The sequence below is a fragment of the Meleagris gallopavo genome, chromosome 8, assembly GCF_905368555.1.
Source record: "Meleagris gallopavo chromosome 8, MGAL_WU_HG_1.1, whole genome shotgun sequence".
Classification (NCBI taxonomy): Eukaryota; Metazoa; Chordata; class Aves; order Galliformes; family Phasianidae; genus Meleagris; species Meleagris gallopavo.
The window spans coordinates 14,061,969-14,081,906 of record NC_139411.1 but is presented as its reverse complement, the minus strand read 5'-3'; the positions used below and the strand labels follow the sequence as shown (position 1 = coordinate 14,081,906).

General features: G+C 38.4%; 1 protein-coding gene across 1 annotated transcript in view; it reads left to right on the top strand.

Moving 5' to 3' along the window:
* The window catches only part of LOC104911947 (uncharacterized), a 183,271-nt gene that overhangs the window by 59,742 nt on the left and 103,591 nt on the right, over positions 1-19,938 (top strand). The window contains exons 9-11 of the mRNA XM_085230204.1: positions 1,126-1,343; positions 11,798-11,927; positions 12,232-14,327. The gene's annotated coding sequence lies outside the window, so the exon portion shown is untranslated. The remainder of the gene's footprint in view (positions 1-1,125; positions 1,344-11,797; positions 11,928-12,231; positions 14,328-19,938) is intronic.

Sequence of the window (19,938 nt, the reverse complement as noted above, 5' to 3'; positions counted from 1 at the left end):
AGACTGTCACCTTTAGTATGAAAAAGTACAAATGACAGATTATATATATATATATATATATATATATATATATATATATATATAAAGCAACAACAGTGCTCAAGTCTGTAGTGCAGGAAAGCAGAGTTCACAATCCTCTCTCCTCTGTTTCTTCATTGGAAGCTTTTGTTTAGAGATGATAATTAAATGTTTGAACTTGAATCAAGCATATGGGAATATCGAGGGGGCTTGAATGCATCTGAACTTCACCTGTGAAACTCAGTTTGAGTCATCCTTTCCTTGTACTGTGTATTGAAAAATCAGTACATACACTATTTGCCGAAGGATCAACTGATTTACTGTATAGGAGCAAGCTGGCTTAGCAGATTTGCTATCTTGCTTCCAGTAGTGGCTAACTCTGAGTGAAGCTTCCATGGAAAGTGAAAATAATTTCACATGATCTGTCCAGTTGTGCAGCCTTGTATAGCTATAGGAGTATAGAAGTTGAAAGACACACCAAACCATTCAGATTTCTGCAATAATAATAGTGTCCTAGCTTTAGATCCAACATACTAACTTTTATACTGTTATCACTTCCACCGAAACATAAGTATATGCCACTTGTATTATAAGATGCAGCTATGGGATGAACCAGTTTAGGTTCATTATAGTTGCTCCTGGATTTCAGCAACCTGACTGTAAGCACATAATTGAGGCATCTGATACCCGATTGCCCAAGGCTCTGCTGTTGATGCTGGAAAGTGATATGCACCTCCAACATGCAGGTCAGCTTGTGTGTCCTTTTCTGTTAGCTGTAGGATCAGTCTAAACCAGTACCCCTTCCTCAGCTCCTCACCTTGCATGGCACCAAAGCATTGCTGGTCATCTTTCATGCTTGCTAGCAAATGTTTCCTTTATAGGGGATATGATCAGTTCAATCTACGGTTTGTAGACAACCATGTACTGTAGCTCATCTGCTGAGGTCCAGACAACACTAGTGAGAGGCTGATAGTTCTTAGCAAATATCTCTGCACTTGTGAGGAAAGGATGGATGCTTTCAAATCAGAGTGAGCTGCCAATGAAGTCTTTGCTGTTCTGGGTAGCACCTATTACTGCCAAGGATAATCGATCTCTTCTTTTCTATAGGTGATCAAGTCAGAACCTGAGTTAGCAGAACCAAATCTGCTTTGTGATGGCAGCTAAATTCTTTGTGGTGGTGATTTGTGGCTTCACAGAACTGAAGTTGCTCGCAAAAAATAAGCCAGGATCACCTATACTTAATTCAGGAGTGAGGTCCAGTGATCTCAGCTGAATCATCAAGAAACTTTTACAGCTACTGGAGAAAATTTCACTCGTCAACTGTGGTATGTTGATATATCTCAAATATTTCTTGGGGCAATGAGACTCTCTTCTAAATCTGGTAGCATGTCTAAGCAATCAATTCCCAGCTTCCTGAGTTACTTCTGTTATGCAAAAGTAGATGATTGTTATCTGTCAGTTCTAGCAATAAATATGTATATATAACAATAATTTTGGGTTGATCTGCAGTTGACCTGATTTTTTTTTTTTTTTTAGAATTCAGAAAATGGAACAAAATTCTGTTTCAGTTAAATAAAACTCTTTTCTTTAATGAAAACGTAATGTTCTTCCTGTAATGTGCATAAAGATGTATTTTTTACTTGAAAAATATTTTCAAGTAAGCTTCTTTTGAATTTTTTAGAAATTTTTTTTTTTAATTACTAAATATGAATCTTTTTAGTCATTTTCCAAACATTTTAGATTTTGTTCCTTTAGGGAAATAAGTGATTGAAAATGAAGTGAATTTACAGCACCTTTTTGTTTCACTAGATCTGTATTCATCCCCATAATCTTCTTGGTCAAAATATTGATCATGGATTAGGTCTCCTAGTTACTTTATCCAGTTTTTCACATACTGGATGGACTGACTTGCAAGTCTTGCTTTGTGTTTTTTCATATTTTTTAATTGGTTATCAAATGTGAGAGTCTTTTCTGTAAAAACAATTATACTAGGCTTAAGGGTGAAGAAAGGGAAAAATATCCACTGTTGGATAAGAGTTGTGTTCTCACTGAGCTTACATCAAAGCTATTTGACTGTATATGGCATTTAAAAGCTCAGCCTGCTCATACCCTGTTACCATAAAGAAATTTGCCAGAAAGGCAGGTGTCTAACTATACAGGCAATCAGATTACAGAGCAAAGTAATCATGATTTCCAATTGTGAGCATAGCTTGCCACATTAGCAAGTGTACTTTGGAAGAGAAGGACAAGTAATCAGAGAAAGATAAGGTCAAGGGTGAGGATCATTTGAGAGTGTATTAACACTACAAGCTAGTAAATTTTATGTGGATTTTATTAAAGGATTTCATTTCCTTTACATTAAAAAAAAAAAAAAGATAAAGATACCTGAAAATGAGAAAATCCTTGAATTTGCTTTCATTTGTTTTTAAGAGTTACTGAAACATAACAATCTGTTTCTTGGGAGTCACCATTTGCACATACATGTCTACAACTCTGAGCAAGTCACAGCTGCAGAGTTTCTTTAAGGCATGCATGCTTAGCTTTGACATGCTGAGATTTATGGTGAGATTTAAATTCTTGTACCAATGGTGATGTTTCCTGAATGGTTTTCATCCAGATGGTCTCTGAGAGGATAAGGTTTAACAAGATTTATTCACTGAGAATGGGCAATGTGAATTAAAATTACAAGGAGTACTGTATATATACCACTTCTTTCCCATTCACTGCCTCATGAAATGTAGAAAATACTCCCTCTGCATTCCCTTCAAAAATGTTAAATGCAGTTTCTTCTTTCACTGTACAGTTCCACTCTGACGAGATCAGGGCTCTGGCAAACAAATGCTATTGGTTTTTGTTGAGTTGGAGGAAAGGGTACCCTCCATCCAAGCCACTTTACCAGAGGTTTCCACCCTATTAGCAGAGGCAGGATGTGCGGACAAGTGCCAGTTTATCAACTGTCACAGTTTGTTGGCCATTTTCAGTTAAATTAACGTACTGGCTGTGAGCTGTATGATGAGGGTTGGGCCATATTGTTTTCCAGTGGCTCTGTTTCAGCTGGTGAGGGACAGCTGCAGACAGCTGGGAAAGGTAACTCCTTAAACTGGTTCCACTAAATCCAGCATGACCTTTTTGATTCAGCTCCAAGTCATCAGTCTTTGAAAGCTTAGGACTAACAGCAATGTTTAGGGTCCCAAGGCTGTGACTTCAATGAGTTGTGGGCTCTGTTACAGTCAGTCGAGGACCAGTGGTTTCTGCAAGCTGAGAATCTAAGCTTCGTAATCCTTGTTGTGATTGTTGAACTTAGATTTTCTGGAGAACGAGAGTTGTTATCCAAATGAAAAGACTGATGTATAAGTTACCTTGTAGGTTTTTTATAAGGTTGTTCATACTCAGTGAAACAAGCTTATGCAGGACTGCTACAAGTGAGTATCATCAAAGAAAACTTTAAGGCATTGCTCCCATGCTTAAAGTGAAATGCTTTGTAAGCATTTTGATGGCCTGAGTCAGAAGTTTGGTCATTTTCAGGAGGGGTCTTCTAAAACTATGATTAATTAAGTCACTATGCCATTTCTGTCACTACAGACTTTTTCAAGTGCTGCTTGCAAAATAAGTTAGTTGGTATTAAAAGATCAATGTCTTTACCCATTTGTTGTCTACCTCACTTGCAGGCAGGGTTTTTTGTTGTTGTTTTTTTCCAGATCTCTGAAGAATCAAATGTGTCTCAGCTATTAATAACTTGGCTACTTCAGCAGCATCAGTACATTTTGATGTGAATTGCTTTGAATGAGACTAAAACTCCAGTGAAAGAAGGCAAAAAATTTGTCCTAGAGAAGCATCTAAAAAATACACTGCCACAAGCATATTGCTTTTAGGAATTCGAGCGATGTTCAAGGTGTTTTTTTGGTTTTTGCTCTATCTCGTACTATTTAGAGAAATAGCTCTCATGCTGCTAGTTGAACTCTAACACAAGATTTTAATAATCAGTGACTAGTTTTGGGTCTTTCTGTTTCTGAATTGCTAACTTATAATCTTTTTATTTTCAAAATGTGGCTATTCAGCATTTCATAATATCATCTGCACTTTATATTTTCAAAGTTTAATTAGCCTTAAGCATAGGTACTGAAAATCACCAATTGCTTTTGAAAACTTAGGCTGTGTGATCAATGCCTTCTTAAGACAATGAAAACTAACAAGTGAAAAGACTTAGATTGTTCTTCATGGTTCAGAATGGACAGTCTGAGTAAGATGTACAAGGGTTAATCATAGTAATGAAATAGGCCTCGTTGTGTTGTTGCAAGTTAAAAATATGTCTCTTGCTGCAGGGCTTGCATTAATAATGTTTGAGAGGAGTAGCATCAACATACTGTAATAGACTTTTATTAATAGACTAGCACAGTCATAAGTCTCTGGGTTGGTGTGATGACTGAGTACAGTGAACATGAGCATCTTGACAAGAAAGTAACAAAATCTATCTATCAATTTCAGCATGAAAATGCTGTGATAATTATGTTTACAGTGGTAATAAAATATAGGTAAATAAAGTGTTGAAATCCACGGAAATTTTAGGGTCCACAGTGAATATCCTAGGAAAAATATAAAGAGGATCATCATGAATGTATCTAGCTGCATTATCTAGCTGCAATTATTTTCTTGAACCATCTTGCTATTTTTAGAAAAAAAAAAAAATTATGTGTTTTTTATCTAGCATTTTTCAGTGGTTAAGTCAATTCAAAGCTAAGGGCCTAGGTTGCACTCCTTGCTTGCTGTAACCATGTATGTGGACATTTGGTGCCCTTCCTGTTGATAGTGCTGATCGCCTCAGAACAGCAGCACAGTGGCATTTTACAATTTCAGTGCTAACAGTAACAGTCACATTTTCATTCCAGTATTGGCCTTACAAAGAATAGGGCATGTTCTGCTCCCTTTTAAGCTTTTCTGTGTGGGCGGTTGACTCCATTTATTTCAGTGGAATTACACTAAGCTTATGGTAAAAGGAAAAACAAACTTCCTGGTCTAGTGGCTTGTGGTGTCAGTGAGTCAAAGTATCCTAGCCTGAGAAATGATCTGTCATGTGATTGCTGGAAAGAAAAAAGCTGTGATTTTTTTCTGTCCTAGGGCCATGCCCTTGGCAGGACAAAGAAGCCTTATGTAGTGGGAATATATTGCATTTACATCAAGTTTCAATCTCTTTACAATGGCAGGTTAATCTACACTTTCACGTAAGGAAGAATGTAGTCCGTTCTGAGTCACCAATCTATACCACACTAAGCAACATCTAAATTATTATTTTTATATTTTTTTCCCCAGAAAATTAGTAACGTAACTTCCTGAAAAAGGTGTTAGTTTGACAGTCCATGATACTGATGTCTTTGTGCTAATCCATAGCACAACCCAGTTTACGCAGCAGCAGAGAAGGCCTCTCCTGCCAATGTGCCTCCACCCTGGCCGGTAGTGGAGGAGAGGTAACTCTGCTTCTCATGCTTCATTTAATTCCTGGCTCTGTCTGCTGAGAGTGGCAACGGAGTTGCCAGTTGTGGCATGCACATTTATTGCTGGGAACTGAGCCAGAACCACCAATCCATTTTGCACAGACACTGAGCAGCAATGGTAAATACTTCTTGTTCATTACTAACCCAAGCCGGATTTGAACTAGAGGCTTGGAGGTGAAAGACTCTGTCTCCCATTCCTTAATCCCCTTAACATTTCAGTCTGCCTCATAAAATTTTTTAAAAACAAATGTAAACCTTGTATATAAAATGAAAACCAGGAGAGAAAAGAAAATCTAGAGTGAAGTCTAAGTCTGTTTTCTTCTTCAGCAAGCCTCTTTGTAGTAGTGGCTCTGGAAAATTGTTCTCTGATTATTCTCTTGAGAGATTACTCTAATTTTTTTGCTGCTGTAGATGACTATATGATCAATTGTCATCAGTCAGTGCTTGATGATGGGTCATTACTTACTAGTGCATACTTAGGGGAAAAACACATGCGACTTCCATTAGGAGGCAGAGTGCACCTACATCAAATATGAAATGTACAGTAAGTTCTCATTAATAACATTTCAGGATTGCTCTCCTAAAGTTCCTAACACAGAAGCTGCCTTTACAGTGGAAGAATTGAAACTAAGAAAGATTTGCTGCGTAGAGTCAAGAAAATGAGTTTCACCATAAGTAAAATTTCAATTTTTTACCAGTGCGTTTCAGTAACAGAAATTATATTCAGAAAGAAAGCTCATTCTATTCTGTCCCTTGCTTCAGCACCCCCTAGCTTCAGATAGCTTTTGCATTGTAATTCATTTAATTAAGTTTATTTTCAGCCAACATAATTGTTCCCTTGTTGGTCCATTTCAAAGTTAAAAATGAATGAATAGCATCATAGAAAATGGTGCTTATCATGGATAGTATAGTGATCAGGAAGTCTGGATGTCTTCAAGAATGCAGAGAATGATTTTAGTGAAATTTTTGATTTTATTTTTTTAAACATCTTAGCAGAAATTCAAATCAAACAGATGTTCAACTGAATAAACTACTGAGAATTGAAGAATGTAAAGCAAGCACAGTCCTATGTTGAATGGCTTCCTGAATGCATTCTGCTAGGATAGCCTCTTCCCAATAAAGGTGAAGACGATTTCTGTCTAAATTTCAGGGATTTATACTTGAGCTTTCAAAATGATATCTGGAAATAAGGAATGTAAGGAATAAGGTTAGAAAGAGGTGAAACTGGACAATGCAATCTCTCTCACTGTAAGTGAAGATCAGGTTCACGACCATTTGAAGAATCTGAACATCCAGAATTCTATAAGACCTGATGAGATGCATCCCAGAGTCCAGAGAGCATTGGCTGATGTAGTCACCAAGCCACTCTTGATGAAATTTGAAAAGTCCCAGCAGACAGCTGAAGTCTCTGAGGACTGGAAAAAAGGCAATGTTGCACCCATTTTTAAGAAGACTGAAAAAAATGATCCAGGGACCTGTTAGCCTCACCTCAGTACTGGGGAAGATCATAGAGCAGATCCTCCTGGAAGCTGTGGTAAGTCATGTGGAAGAGAAGGAGGTAATATGAGACAACCAGCATGGCTTCACTAAATGGCAAGTCCTGCCTGACTTAGTCCATGCCTACTCCAAACTAGTGGACTTCTATGATGGTATAACTGCATCAATGGACAAAGGAAGAGCCACTGATGTCATCTGTCTGGACTTCGATAAGGCCTTTGACACAGTCCCCTGCAACACCCTCCTTAAATTTGAAAGGTACGGATTTCATGGGTGGACTGTTCAATGGACAAGGAACTATCTGCAAGATGGTACTCAGAGAATGGCAGTCAATGGATCAGTCTGGATGGAGATCAATGACAAGTGGTGTCTCCCTCAGGGGTCATTAATAGGACTGATGCTCTTTAACATCTTCATCGACATTGGGATTGAGTGCCCCCTCAGCAAGTTTGCAGATGACACCAAACTTTGTGGTGCAGTTAACACATCTGAGGAATGGGATGCCATCCTGAGAGACCTAGACAAGCTTGAGAACTTCATGAGGTTCAACAAAGGCAAGTACAAGGTCTTGCACCTGGGTCATAGCAACCCCCACTATCGATACAAGACGGGAGATGAAGGGATAGAACATACCCTGCCAAAAAGGACTTGGGGGTACTGATGGATGGCAAGCTAGACATGAACTAGCAATGTGCCCTCATAGCTGAGAAAGCCAACCATATTCTGGGTCAGATCAAAAGAAGCATAGGCTAGCAGAGTAAGGGAGGTGATCCTGCCCCTCTACTCTGCAATGGTGAGACCTCACTTGGAGTACTGTGTCCAGATGTGGCGACCTCAGTATAGAAGAGATATAGACCTGTGGGAGTGGACCCAGAGGAGGGCCACAAAAATAATCCAAGGGATGGAACGCCTCCCCTGCAGGACAGGCTGAGGGAGCTGGGGCTGAGAGCCTGGAAAAGGCTCTGGGGAGACTTGATTAGCTGCCTTTCAGTATCTAAAGAGGGGCTATAAGAAAGGAGAGGACAGACTCTTTAGCGGGATCTGCTGTGATAGGACAAGGGGAAATGTTTTCAAACCAAAGAAGGGAGATTTAGATTGGATAGAAGAAAAATGTTTTTTATTATAAGGGTGGTGAGGCACTGGAACAAGTTGCCTAGAGTGGCAGTGGTGTGTGGTGTTGAAGTAGTTATAGCAGAGAGCAATTAGCTGAGCCCTTCAGTTGTCCTCATGTATGCAAGCAGGACCAAGCTTCATTGCAGAGAGAAGGCTGCTGTTCACAAGCTTTAATCTATCCTGATTGACATGTTGTTAAGTTGTGACATTCTAAGTCCTCACCCAAAATTCTGTAGGCAGTAGCGCTCTCAGTATGTGAGCTAGCTCATCTAAACTGCATGGAGTATGTTTCCACCTCTGGATTACAGTGGAAGTTATTGCAGTGAATCACAACTCCAAGCAGTTTGCTTGGAGCATTTTTGCTTGGAGCATTTATCAGTTAAGCCTTGGCCTGCTTCCTGATCACAAATTAGCCTTGGATGGTTACTCATAATAAACTACAACACTGGAATGTATTCTCTGGACACATTTTGGGAAAGGATCTCTTTGGGACAGATCATGGTCTCTACACCTTCCAGCTTAACATACTATGCTCACTCCTCTATTTTTCTTAAGCTGTATGGTTACAGGGGAATTTTGTAGAGGATGATTGAGCCACAATCTAATTGAAATGCAGGAAGAGCTCATTACCTTTATGTTTATTATAAAATGGCAGGTAAAAGCCCTTTGCAAGTTGTTCAGTTTGAAGTTGTTTAAGGCTACGTGGATGACAGATGTGGTTAGCAAGGATTCCTAAGATGGTTGCAGAGCTGATGTTCACTGAGTGTCAATAGGATTGACACTCTTTTCAGTACTAGTCACTACATTGATTCTTTAAACAGTGAAGTGTATTTGTAAATTTCACTCCTAGTATTCGTGAAAATCTTTAGCTGTGTGCCTCCACTATTTACTAACATAACCACCCTATTGCCCAGTTATGACTAAAGCAACACTGAAGTGTTAGCAATATGTATACTCCTCCATCACCATCTAGTGACTCCAGAACTGGGTTTCCAACATTGCTCTGTTCCCATTGGAAAACAAGATGTTTTCCTTTGGCAATAGCTTAAAATTCAGTTCAGTGCAGATGTTGCTCTCATGAAATGAACTCACCTTAGAGCAATGGTTGCAAAGCCTTTTAGGAGAAAGCTTTGTAATATGGCTCTTGTACTAACAGTTTAGATTTGTAATTCAAGGTGCAAAACTGCCAAAGCACATAAAAAATAATGTGAAGATCTTGTTATAGATATTTTGTTACAGTAAGGATCAAGCCTAGTTATGTGTGTCTGTGTCTGTTTTAAGACTGTCAGAGTCTTTGAGCATCTTTTCTAGTCCTAATAAAATAGCTGAGAATGAAATGAGCATACTTAAATTATAGAATGATTCAGGGCATCATGTTGTTAATAATGTAGAGACATGAGATATAAAAGCTTTTACTCAAGCATACCCTAAAGCAAATTTAAGTAGAGCACACAGCTATGATGCTGATTGTTTTCACAGGTGTTGGCACCATATGAATTAAATGAAGAAAAAAAATGGTGAAACATTTATGACTCATTAGAATTATGTGGTTTTCTATCCTGTCCTAACAACTGAAAAAAGGTGTAATTTACATTTGCAGCCAAATGGCGTGAAGTAACATTATACTTTACCGACATGAAAAGAAGAGACTTCCAGATGACTACTATTCTGAACTTCTTTAGTTTTTAAATCCTGGATTTTCAGTTTTTCATGTGGACTTTTGAGAGCTAAAATTATTGCCTCATATAAAGAAGAAAAAAAAACCCACAATAAAAAATTGAAAGAAAAAGGAATATGGTAACTTTGAATCTATTGAACATGTGGTTTCAAGGAGCTAAGTACTGTTCACTACATATAGCACCTTTACAATCAGAGTATTTCTTTTTCAACAAAGAATACACTTAATAGATCCAAAGAGAGCCACATCTGTGTTTTTTTAATAAAAAAACTCTGCATCCTCCTTTTCTTGTCTGCTTTTCAGAGTTGTTTTTTTTTGGTTGTTTTTTTTTTTTTCCTATCCGAATTGTTTTGTTGTAGATTTTAAATATTTACATAAAGGAGGTATCCTGACAGGCTGATCTATAGCAGGAAAGCAACAAATAAACAAACCATGTCTACAGTATTTTAGATTCTGGTTTCCTGAGCTGCTAAATGTTTATTTTTCCTATTGTTAAAACCTGCATTGAAATACATTCAAAATGGAGTTCACATGGCAGCTTTCATGCGTCTAATGTTTTAGCAAAGCCATAATGCAAGCCTCAGCTTCCCATACGCTGGATAGTTGGCTAAGAAAGAAAGCAGTTATTTATCAGAGTCTCTGTGCTGTAGATGAGTCTTCAGAAAAAGAACATGTCATACTTGCAACTGAGACTTCTTTGCAAACACCTAATAAACCAGGAAAAGAAAGTTTTACTGGGCTTCGTGAGCACATTTTTCTCCTCTCACTAGAGCACCAAACCCAGTTCGTAATCCTACATTCATTTATTTCATCCTCCCCTGAAATTTCTCACAGCACAAACTCAGTCAGTTCTGGCTGGCTCATTTGCATCTCATGGCCTGCAGTATCTCTTTAGGAGGTGAACTATTAAAAATACATTAGCCTGGTGTGGATGGTAATGGGCCAAATGCTGCTGGTTTTGAAGGCAATCTGGGAAGCCTCATGCTCTCTCTGACTTGATAGCTGAGCAAGTAAGTTGTTTGTTTTCGCTGTCCTTGGACTTTAAAAGTTTTAGCCGCAGATGTAGGTGAGATGATCGTTCTTCCTAAAACCTGGATTGAGAAAAGCACTTTTCTTCCTTTCCAAGCTTGCACTAATCTTTAATGTTACCCTTATTTCTGTTTTGCCAGAACTATGTCCTCTTAGCATCCAAAAATGTTACATATAACTTTGGCTTGCTTACAGAAGATGATCCAACCACTAACATTTGCCTTCTGTAGCTGAATGCTGAAAGAAAAAATAATCCACATTTGAAATGTGAGACTTTGCTGCTGTTAGTTTCTGGAGCTGATTATTAGGGCTGTGATTTTTATCTACTCACTTGTACAGTAATTAAAAGCAATTCCCTCATCAGTTATCATTCTACAAAGCCAGCTTTTAAGTAATACTTGATGTATGGTTTATTAACCTAAGCCCATGTTGAAGGAAAGGTGACATAGTTTAAAAAGTAAAAATGAACACATCTGCTCAGAATCAAAGAACTGAATGCAAAATAGATACTTACTGTTAAACTAGCAAAAATGACAATGTGAATTTAATTGGCAGAGTTGGAGTAATCACCTGGCTTGGGCTGGGTATGCACCTTCATTCTGTCTGCTCCCATCTGTGTCTTTTGTACATGGATTGTGTTCTGTGATGTATCCCATCATGATGGGTACTTGGTTAAAGACTTGAGCAGGAAATCAGGGAATTGATTACTGTAGCATGCAGAAGAGGAAGAGCTGTTCAGCTGCCTGACAGCCTTTGCTGTACCTTCTAGCAGGTATCGATGAGCACAAAGGCCTACCAATGTCAGCTCTGAAACTGACATTGGTAAATGTCGGTAAATATGACATTTAATGTTACCTGAATACTGGGCCTCTAGCCACTAATGTTGTAACTGGGGACATCTATACTGTGGGAAAGAGATGTCAAATAATAGGTGATTAAAGGACACGATGTTTATCAGTGATGATTCTTCTAGGTGGATGCTGGAGTTTTACCATTGGGCTGAATGGAGACAAACTGAAAGTCAGCCAAACTATGAATCTGTCACGCTGGACATTTGTTGACCACTGAGAACAGTGTGGAAATGCCCCAGAGCCGAGGCATGGGTAGGATGTTCAGTACTTTTTAATACATTGCATATGTACAGGACTGGCAAAGTCCTGTAAGGAAATACTGCTGAGAGTGTGATCTTGTGAAAATGCTCCAAGATGAGAAAAACGGGCATTTTGAGAAGAAGGTGGTCTGTGGAGGAGGCACTACAGCTCTGCAGAGAATCTGAAGCACTGATGCGATGGTGCTGGAGAAAGGGGACAAGCATTTCTGGTGCGAATATGCAGACTGGAGCATTCACTGATGTATGAAGAACAGGGAGATGCAGGCTGAAAGTTACCACCAATTTTTCTCTTTCAGATAGAGCTATTAAAGGATGTCCAACAGAACAGCATGGTGTTTGACAGACAGTAAAGCAATTTGCAACTGATGGCCCTTCAGAGAGTGTGGAGCAAGCACCACAGAAGCTTGTACCTGCTCCCAGCCCCTCTAGGAAGTGAGTGAAGAACTGTGTGGATTTTGTTTTAAATGGAACTGAATGATAATCCCAGGAGATTTAAGAGCTGAGATCATGCAGTGGATACATATTTCACACCTGGGGATAGAGACATGCCTGAGATGAGCCAGGAAATGTATCTGCAGGCCAGGCAAGAACACCCAGTTGCAGTCATACACGGAACAGTGCAAGCTGTGCAAAGAATACAGTGATTGACAAGAAATGTCTCATGAAATCCCAGTCCAGCTCTGAGAAAAGGTCAGTACAGAATGGTTCATTTCTAATGAAAGAAACTTTATGGCCACAGTAGATTACTAATCCGGTTTCTGGAAGATGCACAGGCAAGAACAGTGATCAGAAAACTGAAGACACAGGCATGTTATAACATGCTTCACTCACTGGGACCAAGTGAGAAGGTCCTCATACCCCTTGTTTAGGAATTTGAATATTTTATGGCAATTAAAAACTCAAGCCCAAGATTTATGTCCCTGAAAATACAGAGCATAGGCAGATGGCATTGGTATTAAAGGCAGCTGAAAAAACTGTGATAGTGTTAGACAGATAAGAAGGGGAGTTGGCCTGGTTATTTTGAACCTCATAAATGCTAAATACTCCCGTGCTTCAGACAGTGACATGTGCTTGGATACAGGTCTTGGAGTCTAGGACAGCATGTGTGCTGATATCTGGAGCAAATATTATTGATATCTCTTTCTTACAGTTATTAGGAAATGAAGCAAGCACCGACAGCCTGAGCCCCAGAGGCTACTGTAGATACCATAATAACCCTAAAGTTATTAGGAGAGGTAACAGCACTGAAGTCATTGGGTGCAAGACATGAGATGAGTAGAACAAGCAGGAACACTGAAACTTAAGGCACCGAGCAGTGGCTGGAATCAAATGTAACAGCAGCCAATTATAGTCTGTTAGACTAATGCAGCCAAGACAAGAAGGATGTGAAGTGTGTGATCAACACAGAGGATCAAAACAAGTGATCCTCTGAAGGGCCCTCAATAGTAAAGGAAAACAGGGAAGTTAAACAGTGTGGGGAGAACTTGTTTGCTTCATCACTGGTATCCAAAGTTGTTTTTTCGTAGTACAGTGAAGCCTGCCTGGCATCTGTTTGCCACCCTGGTGGAGTGTCAGTCTGCCTTAGGTCCTGCGTCATACCTGCTATTTCCATGCAGATGTCTTGGATACCTTAGGGCCTCTCAAATGGCACTGGGCGTCCAGCATGGGCAGAGGAATCCTATCCTTTATCCTGTTAACATTGCTCTTGAAGAGCCACAACAGCATGGTAATGGCTGCAGCCAAGTGTGGCAGCAGTGAGCAAGTTGGAGAAATACTGAAATGGGTAAGTCTGTGTAACAATTATCTTCAGCTTGGGCTTTTTAAGGCCAGCTGTGGGCCCAGCCCTGCAGCTTCCTGCTTTGGCCAAGAATGAATTGCTTGTGGGGAGCTGTAATTCCCAGAGCAGATGGGAGCTGTCAGGTTCACAGTCAGAGATGATGGAAAGGGATACAATGTGTAACAGCTCCCTCTGGGCAGGAGAGATTGGGGGGAGACAGGTGGGTCTCTCCTGCCCAGGAGAGGATATCACAGATAAAGATGCTTTAGGAAGATGCTTTAACGGGCAATCAGGTGTCTATGTAAAATACCCAGAGGAGAAAGCAATTAAAAGAACTGTAGTTGATTAAAAAAAAAAAAAAAAAAAAAAAAGACTTGAAGAAGACTGAGTCTGAGAATGAACTTAATCACCAAGGTGCCCTTGAAGTTTATCAGACCACCTAGAGGTGCAATATCCTAGACAAGTAAGAAGTTCTGAGAAATACCCTTCATCTAATCTTTTTTTTATTATTTTTCCCTACATTAGAAGGATTGAAGTGTTTTGGTTTGGTTGGAAAACTGAACTAGTTTGCCAGAGGGAAAGTGGAGGAAACTAGAACATTTTCCCAAAGAGAAGGTAAGGCCCCACCACACCTTGCAACATCAAATCTTTAATCATGTACCTGCCTGTATAGCAGCAGCAATATTCAGTGTTTCTGTAACATTATTCATGCAAGAATTTCAAAGCAGTTCATAAGTGCTAATTAATCAAACCTCACAAACACTCAGCAAGCAGCAACTTTGCCCACCAATGAAGTGTAATCACTTCTAAAATGGAACACGATGGCAGTTTGATATCGCATAACATGACGCAACAGGTCAAGGCAAGTAGAGCAGGAGCAACTGAGGGCACCTGGGAAGTACCCATTCTTGCAGATACAGTGCCTCTGTTACCTTAGATATACTTTGTTGGAGCTATTAGGTAAAACTGTTCTTGTGAAAAAGCAGTTACACCCACAAGAACAATTTGAAATATTTTTAAAAAATTCCTAGTGGAGTTCCTAATGCTAAAGGCAAATATCTGCACTTTGCAGGGACAGTCCATCAGAATGCTTTCACTGTAGGTCGTTGTAGGCCCTGGTGTTTCCACCTCACTAGTCAGTGGCACCTGCATACTAGACATCATGAAATAAAATATTCTTGCATGGCTCTTGACCTCCAGGCTCCACCAGCTGAGATTCCTTGGACAAAGAAGCAAGCTTTGTCAGCTATTGCAGGCCCTAGCTTCAGTTCTGCTAAATTTTGAGAGACCTACTGGCCCTGTTGCTTTTAGTACTTTACCTCCTGAATGTGTTTCATAATACTGTGATCCCCAGCTACAAACCCTGGTCCAGTGCAGATGTCATAAGGTCTAAATTAAGGACTTCTCTAGTCTCAGTTAAAGCCATCAAGCATTCCAGTTGACTCCAATGAAAGACTGGGCCAACCTACTTTATTTAAAATTCCACCAATCTAATCTTAAGGGGTGGATTAATTCAGATGTGTATCTGTTGCTAACACACTAGGCACATATCTTCACAATTAAACATATTCTGATCAGCCTTGAACTTTCCCTGTTTGTAGGTAAAATATCCCTGTAGTTTAGGTCTCCTGTCCCATCACTACTTATCTCCTTTGGAAGTAAATGGGAAAATGGGACGTGATTTTATTTATTGATGTCTCACAATAAATCTGTATTTTCCTTGTGTAAAACAATGTGCAAACCATTAAGTAGAATAATGAAATGCTGGAAGTTCAAACAATAAGCTTGGATGATTTAAACCTTGCTACATTTTAAAAGTGCAATATGTTTGCAAGAATGAATTGGTCTTTGGGGCTGAATAAATAGCAGAGTTATCCAACCCCTTTGGAAAGAGCTAGTAATACCTAGGAACATAATTTAAATCAGTGTTGTAATTAGCTGGTCATTTCACATTACGAGAGTTTTGGTCTTGTTTTTTGGCTTTATAAATGATCCATATAGTCATCTTCTAATTATACATAATATGTTAAAAAAACAAAAACAAAAAACAAAAACACGCAAGAAACTGGATGAGAATCTTTCTTTTTGTGCAGAACAGTTAAGGGTAAATTATTTAGATGGATTATGTGGTACATTGTCCATTAATAAGTTTTTGCAAACTTATTTAAAACGTAAGAGGTTCCTTAAACCACATCTTCAGGTTATCATAATTCTCTCTGACTTCACTCCCTGAACATGAAACAAACACTGTATTTTAAGTTCAAAATTCATTTCACTGTACATCTAATTAATAAATAATGGGCACTGCTGTGAAAGCAAAAAGGTGCTTTGTTCCTGCGTATGGTAGAAACTGTAGAAGTAGAAACTCTATAATAGCAATTCAAAATCTTGCAGGACTTCACTCAAAGCTAGGAGAACTAGAGCTTTCCTTGGGAATTTTCTTGTCTGTAGCTTAGGCTATGAAAATTTTCCTGACTTTCACGCTGGGCCAACCTCATAACAAGCCAATATTGAGAAGGAAATCTGAGCTGTCTTAAGGCTGCTCCTGGTTGTCACTACCTTCTTAAAGTCCCCAAAAAATCATTTCCATTTCTGGGGATCAGGGAGAATTGTTCCCAACAACAGTTCCCTTAGAAGTTTGCGGGTAGTGGTTTAGTAAGCAATATGTTGTAAAGGAAGGCATTGTAAAGTTCCAACATAGTTTTTGTTTGTTGGTTTGTTTTTGCTATTTTTTTCCAAATCCAGCATTCTCACAGAGCATGAAGGTACAGTTACTTGGTTAAAATGACTTTTTGCCCATTTCATTCTAGCTGATTACAGTAAAGTAGTCACAGTAGGAGGCCAGCATCTGGACCTGAATTTGAGCTGCGTGCAATAGAGAGGATTCCTTATTTTGATACTGATTAATATCATAATTAATATCAGCATGTCTTCAAGTACAACAGCTGAGTGAAATCACTTCTAGGAATGTTCTAGACTGAATCATGGTAGTGTATTGTGAAATTTTGGCTAAAGTTGCTGTTGTGTGAGAGGCTTTCTGAATTCATAGATTTTGGCTCTCTAATGAGCCTCTTTTCACCAACCTAAAAATTAAGAAAGTACTTTTTCATATATGGAATTATTCTTTATTCTCCTAGCTTTACAACTTTGATCAAAATCAACACTAATCATAGATTTGCGGTAATAATAATAATAAAAACTACAAACCTATTGTCTGTATTCAACACATACACTAAACGTTACAAGTTGGGGATGAAGATTGAAAAATACAATCTTACATGTTGAGGAATAGTCAGACCTGCTGTCTCCCCTTGAAGTCACCTAGGTGAGGCTTTTTGACATAATTGAAGCATCAATGAACTACTCTTGATTAAATGCTTGACAGGTTGACACTATCCCCATGAACGGGAAGACTGGCGTTGAAAGAAAATTTTAATACAAACAGAATTTCATTAATACCACAGTTTGCTGTAATGGCAGTCTTCTTTTCCCCTACTGTTATTTTTGCTTAGATGGTGTCATTACCTTTTAAAGGGGAAAGACGCTATGGTTAAGCTTTGTCTCAGAAAAAAATGTCATACTAATAGAGGGGGAGCTTTCAAGTAAAATCTGAAACAAGCATGGAACAGTTCTGATTCTTCAGGCACAAACTAAACTAGTTTTAATAGGATGGTTCCTTTAAATGCAGGCTCTATTTATTGAGCCAATATTTATTTTGCAGAGAGCGTACTGAAATTCATTAAACAGTATAAAATAATCAATATAAACAGTATTGGAATGGTCTTACATCTCCTCAGATCCAAAAATACAGCCTCACTTCACTTTATTTACCTTCTAAGAGCTCTTTTTTCTAATGTGGTAAATGTTAGACTCTATCTGCTCTGCTCAGTGTTAGGGCTGTCATGATGAAAGTGCATAAACAATATAAATAATAGTTGTTGGCACATGAAAGGAACTCGGAGTGGATTGTTCTTTTGGAATCTAACTGTCAGGGCTTTTGTTTGACTTTCTGGGATTTTTTTTTCTATTTTTCATGTTTAGACCAAAAATTCTTATAATCTTAAATTGATTATTTGAAAAGTCATCATCTTTTAATATTTACATTGGAATTTAATATTTATAGCCTGATGCCAGGCAATTCTTATACAATTTAGTAAATATTTATTAAATCAGACTTGTTTTTTAAGACTTACAGTTTTGTAACTACTCTCTAGTGCTAATACTCTTTGAAGCAGAATGTCAGCCTGCACAAGTCAGTTTCTATGTTGTCTTTCCATTCCTCATCTGCAGTGATCCTTTTGGACTTCTTTTCACTGATAAATAGTTAACTAGTCTCATTCAGATCCTTGATATTATCAGATTATATAAACTCCTATTCCATTCCTACCCATCACCTCTGAAATGTAATATTTGCTTGTGGATTTTTAGCTTCTCATTTGCAATTTGCCTTTAAAATGTTGTTTGAACCCACAGCATCTCCCCTTGTGATGCATTTTTAATTCTTCATTTGCAAGCAAGTAAATTGACTCACTGTGAGTTTTTCCTGATACCATTTAATTGTGAATGTTCAATGCACAGCTTGAGATGTTTACCACCTTACTTGCAGACTCATTCTAACCCTTTTTTGAAGGGGATAAGTGTTGAAGTACTGACTCATGTACATCTTCTCAGTTTGGAAATCTAAAACTGAGCCATCTAAATCAATGAACATGATACAATGCTATAAACAGCTTACCCAGTCACCAGCAGAGTCAGTAATAGAACTTGGGCATCTGCTTCACATTTTCTTGTTCTCCTGTTATGCCATTCCTCCCTCCTTAAAGCACCAGTGACAAATTAAGTACAAGTAGATATTTGAGGGGCATGGGGAAGAGAATGTAGAAAACAAGGCAATTCAGAGGGTTTTATCCTTTCTATCCAAGTCAATGGCAGGTGTTCTACAACCTATTACAGCTCTGATAGTGCATTATGTTGCCTCATTCCAGCTCACTTGCTTTCAGACTGGATGACTAAATGTCAGTTCACATAGCAGATATCCAGTCCAAATGATCTGCAGTTGGATGGCAGCAGGTGAACAGAGGAGTGACCTGTACAGGAGCTTACCCTACCACTCCATATATCGAGGGCTGCAGATATTCCAGATCTTGGTAATGGAAAGAAGCAGATGTAAGCTAGGAAATATTTTCCTGTGATTTTACAGCTCTTTCATGATTGATTATGAGTCCATACATGATGGAGAAGAGAGCTTTTCAGAATAAATAAGAACAGTTCTGATTATCCATCTTCCCTCTTATTGACATAAATGGGCAATAGACAACGTGCTATAAGCAAAAAACGTTTCACTACATTAGGAACCATTTCTTTGTTAAAACACCCATGAAATCAGCCTCTTGACATATTCCCCAGCAAGTTAATCTGATTGTGATTGGCTCTGAGTGAAATGGAAATGAGAAAATTCCAATAAGCATGTGAACATACAAACTGATTTTGAACCCATTTTAAACACAGGTCGGCTGAAGACATTGCTTGTATAGACGAGTAAGTGAAAGGATGAAGTACATCTGAATGTAAAAGCCAAAATCAATTTGATTTTAAATGATTTTCAACTGATTTTAAAAAGCAATGGTGTGGAACTTATGTGTAAGGTTAACAGGCTTCAATTTTATTCCCTTCAGACTAAAGCAAGCTTATTTTTTCTCCTTTATTCAATTTGTTATTTTTTTATTCCACCACTGTTTTCAAGAGCCTGTATAGCACTTTACCAGTTTTATTCAAAATTATTGGACCAACAATGCGAAGTATTTTTATACATAGAACTGAACACCAGATGGGACTCCATGAATATTATATTATTCATGGCCATTGAGTTAGAGACGCCCTAAAACCAAAATATCTAGTTTGCTGTGGTAGTGCCTCAGTGACAACCTTTTTTCTAGCTTTCTTTCTTTTAAATAATTTTTTTGAAAAACCCAGTAGACTGATCAAAACCTGTGAAAATAGCAGTTCTTCCTGCTGAACACCAAAGCCTGCTGGCCAGGCTATAGTTGCTATTTTCTGAGCAAAATCATTTTGTGATACAGGTTCCATAATGAGTCTGAAGAAATCTGGATTCATTTTTTGTCCTTATTTGTCCTAGTCTTGGCAATCTTGGGCAAAACACTTGTTTCCTAAACTACAAAATGAGATACATAGATAGATAGATACTTTTGTTGGTTTTTTTTTTACC